This window comes from Penaeus japonicus, unplaced genomic scaffold (assembly GCF_977035675.1).
Source record: "Penaeus japonicus unplaced genomic scaffold, GWHDUDI00000001_assembly GWHDUDI00000040, whole genome shotgun sequence".
Classification (NCBI taxonomy): Eukaryota; Metazoa; Arthropoda; class Malacostraca; order Decapoda; family Penaeidae; genus Penaeus; species Penaeus japonicus.
The window spans coordinates 1,863,141-1,868,056 of NW_028234442.1; the positions used below are offsets into that span (position 1 = coordinate 1,863,141).

The 4,916-nt window shown below is 38.7% G+C and overlaps 1 pseudogene; it reads right to left on the reverse strand.

Moving 5' to 3' along the window:
* Positions 1 to 364: 364 nt before the first annotated feature.
* Positions 365 to 1,421, reverse strand: LOC147466844 (uncharacterized; annotated as a pseudogene).
* Positions 1,422 to 4,916: the final 3,495 nt, after the last annotated feature.

Consider the following 4,916-nt stretch of genomic DNA (forward strand, 5'->3'; position numbering starts at 1 on the left):
GCAACCAAACCTCTATGCATGACACGATATTTTTTCTGGTAGTTTTCGTTCTGTTTCGCTACTCATTTCCATCGGAAACCTTTCGTTGCTAAGTTACACCCTCCCCCCTCCCTCCCCACACGCGCGCCACCGTCGGTACGGAGATAAACGATTTCTGGCGCGTAATTAAAACCCAACCCATAAACCTAACTTAACCTAACCTAGTTTTTAAGGTTTGCCCTCGACCCCCCCCCCCCCACTTTTAAGGCCATGAGTGGCCGGTAAATTTTCAAGATGGATGTCAACCACCGATCACGGAACTGACCGATTTTTGGTCTGTCCTAGCCAAGGGGGGGTTCGCCCCATCCCTGGACCTCCCCTTTTCTCAAGCCACTTCGTGCCATCGGACTATCCTCTTCGAGGGGCCGGGTTGTGGCTCGTCAGGGTCAGATTCTTCCGAGTCGGAGTCGGGTAGCGGCGCACGAGCGACGACGTCCTCTTGCTCGGACTGCGGAGGGTACAGCCGAGCGACTTCTTCTAGGAAGGCGTGGTGTCGGTAGAAATAATTATTCCTGACGCAGATGTACTTCGACAGATATTGTGAGTAGTATTCGGGCCGATTGAAAGGCCGATTCGTCCACTCCTTGACGTCACGCCAGAGTCTTTCGATGTTTTGTGTGTGGATGTCCCGATCCCCGGGATCCACGAACTCCACGGAGTGGTTAATTACCTGATGGGTGTATCCTTCTTTGCCCAGGCCAAGGTACGCTCCCCAGCCGTCATTGCAGATGACGGAGCCCGGGAGAATATACTTCTTGAAAAGGGGATCCAACGTCTCCTTGTTCCTGTTCGGAGTGAGAGGAGGAACGAGGGGAATGAGGAAGCTCTTCTTTTCCTCCCTCTCTATGCCCCCAAACACCCAAATGTTGCTCAATTGGCGTCCTCTACCGTACTTGCTTTTTCCAAAGCAAGATTCGTCAATTTCTACGACGACACCTTCGCCTCCGATTGGCACCTGGTTTGCTAGTCAGTTTTCTGTTACTTCTGAGCAGAAGCTTCGCCAATCAACACTGGTCATCTGGGCCCAGCCAAGATTCTCAAAGATCCTGTGGTGGTCCCAGTGCTTCTGCAGCCAGTGATTAATGAAGCACACTACCTCCCACGGTTGCAGGTGAACTCCTTGGAGGAAGGTGCTCTTGTAATCACTGACGGTGAAGTTACAGTTTTCTTTTCTTGGTTTTGGGTATTTTCCTCCAACGGCCACAATACCGCCTTGACTTCTCTGAACGGAAGGTACAGGGTAGTTCACAGTTTTTGCACTCCACTTCCGTTGGCAGAGCACCGTGGTCACGTAATAATTTAAGTCACGCAGCGTTATCTTTGTAAAAGAGCTTGATAAACTCCCACGGAGTATACCTACATCTTCCACACAATGTAGCCATCTCGAAACTGATTTTGAAATTCAAGCAAGGACCCTGACTCTATGTTCAATTGTCTGTGATTGGTCGATCATTTTGTCGGTTAGACCTGTTGTTTCCCTATTGGTGCTATTATTATCACGTGACAGTATTGCCTTCTATCGATACTTTTTTGTATTTCCGCGGGTGAGGTTGGCGCATGCGCAGAGCCGATATTTTTCGGTCAGATGTTTGTTAAGACAGTGGAATCATCTCTCCCGTTAATCGTTTTTTAATTAATTTCAAAATAATATATCCCGACTATTTTTCGTTTCCAGAAGAAGAGTTTTTATGGGTTACGCCATAATTAAAACTACGTCATGCCGAAAGGTTTTTTTTCGCTACGTGTGGTTCTGTCTTTATCCAATAATACCAACTGTTGTTACTAGTGAATTTATCATTGTAAGTTTGTTGATGAATCCGGCCCCTGGCCGTCAGCCCTTATAACACAATAGAAACAAGCCAAAAAGATATACGACTCCTGCTCCAATCTCCCTCTCCTTTACTATTAATAATTTGTTCTTTATCTCTATTCTTTTAGTTCCGACCGGATATTGATCTATATACCAATGCCAGGTTGTCTCCTAAGACGAACCAAGACCTTACTCACTTAACAAGAAAATAAACCATTGGAGGTAAGGCTTTGGCAAATGGCGTCTGTTTGTTGACATTTCTCCTCCGGCCAATTATTTGCGTGCCGAGAGATCTGATGAAGGCCGAACAAATTCTCTAACTGATTATAATACCCGTTCCCTTACGCAAATTTCAGAATATATTTAATTGCTCTATCTATTCGAAAATCTTTAAAATTGAGACAAAAGGGGCTCCGCTACAACCACCAACTTAAGTGCGGAGAGAACATCTGATGAATGACAAGCAAATCCAGGGAAGCGACAAGTATTGAAGTATGGTCTCCTTTCTCCTTGTTTATTCGACCCGCGCAGTTTAAACTATTAGAAGCTAATTCAGATTACTGTCACAGTTATTAATGCTAAATTATGGTATATTCAAATTTAATAAAGATATCGTAGGTGTAACTAATAAGTCTGGTATTTCACTATTACTTAAAAGGACCGTGTATATAAAACATCTACAAACGTTTTGAATAAACGTCCGATCCGGACATACACGTACATGTGTATGTGTGTGTGTGTGTGTGTGTGTGTGTGTGTGTGTGTGTGTGTGTGTGTGTGTGTGTGTGTGTGTGTGTGTGTGTGTGTGTGTGTGTGTGTGTGTGTGTGTGTGTGTATTTATATATATACATGTGCATATAAATACATACATATATGTATATATATATATATATATATATATGTATGTATCTATCTATCTATATATATATATATATATATATATATATATATATGTATATATCTATCCATATATATATATATATATATATATATATATATATATATATATATATATATATGTATGTATGTATGTATGTTTTTTTTTTTTTTTTTTTTTTTTTGCGTGTGTGTATGTGTGTACAAAGACCAAACAGGCTAAACATACAATACATAAATAGAGTACAGGAATGGGGCACATCAACAGGGCAGGACATGATGTGGAAAAGGTCACATGCTGGAGAAGAGGATGGTGGGTCACACATGCAGGGTCGCAGGGTCACCTCTTTTTCTAGCTAGCCATCGTGGCAGCTCCTTGCGTCCTCGCCTTTCAACACCATACCTAAACCAATCACGGGTGACCAGACCTGGGAGGGGCGGAGGGGGTAGCTTTAGCACACCGAGGTCAGGTAAGTGTCGATGGTGCCAGCATGTATATGTATCAAGGTCTTAATTGTATACGAATATATATACTACTAGAAATGAAAGGAATTATAGCATTATAAAGCTTAAACTTCCTTGTTATATGATTTTGGTGACTCCGTCTTGATAATCTTTCACAGGCCCCAAGCTGCATCATCCTTGGGCATTCGGACCAGTTGACCGCGGCCTAGGTCCTGCCCTCATTACCGCGTGGACCAATTACAGAGCCGGGTCGGGCAGCTCCCTGACCAATGAGAGACGTACCCTCTGCCCTCGTACTGACCTAGGACCGCTTCAAAATATGTCATCATTAGATTCAGACAGAATTAGTTCGACCTTCAAGTCGAGAGGTCCTCCTCTCCCTTCACCTCCTCAAGGATTCCAGGTAGTCAGTGTTTTAGTGCCTTTAGTGACTTAGCTTATTTCATATACTGTGCATTGTCTGTGTTTTCCTTAGTGTTGTGTTTATATTACTGTTGTTGATATACTTATAGCTTAGATCTCGTTAGCATTGCGATAGGCTTAGCTTCCCCCTTGCGTATATATATCGTGCCTCCCTTGTCAATAATGTTATACATCTATCTTGATTTATAATATATTGTTAATGTTTTAGCTACCGTGTTTCACGTAATCCCTTTATATATTATGTGTGGGAATTAGATCAATCTCTGCTCGCCACATATTCGGGTGCCAGGGACGGGACCCGTTTGGCCCATTACACAAAGTGTTAGTATTTAGGATATATACAATTTACACAAACAACTAGTAGTAGAGACACATCTTATACCCATCACAATATGTATATATATATATATGAATATACATATATATATATATATATATATATATATATATATATATGTATGTATATATATATATATATATGTATATATATATATGTATATATATATAAATGTATATATATATATATATATGTATATATATATATATATAAATGTATATATATATATATATATATACGTGTGTGTGTGCACATAAATTAATATTCATATTTGTATATTTATATGTATATAGATATATGTAGATACACATTTATCTATGTATACATGCATTTATATATATATATATATATATATATATATATATATATATATATATATATATATATATGTATGTATGCATGTATATATATATATATGTATATATGTATGTATGTATATATATGTATATATATTTATATATATATATATATATATATATATATATATATATATAAGAAAGAAAGAAACTGGGAAAGAGAAGTGGGTCGGACTAGAAGCCAAACACGGTCTGGTTACATTCAAGGAAAATTTTGAATTGTGATATATAACAGGAACATTTTGAAGCCATAAAACTCGGTTTGGAGAATTTTTGTTACGCATTTGTATCAAAGCTGTTCATTTTCCCCTTCAAAGCTGTACTTTCTATCACCAAGAATATCTCATTAAAATATTATCGTCTACACATTGTCAAAGAGACTCAAGTTATATAGAAATATATCAAAAAGAGAAAGACATTTTGTGATTATGAACAGATGTTGAAATATAATTGTGGCCTTTTTAGGTTTACTTGAATACAAGTTAAATAAAAGTATTTACCAAATTTTCCATGAAATTTCAATTACGAGGCAATAATAATCCGGTTATTTAATGGATAAATATTATAGTAAGTATTTAACTAATCTTTACCAAAGGGATAGAATAATACG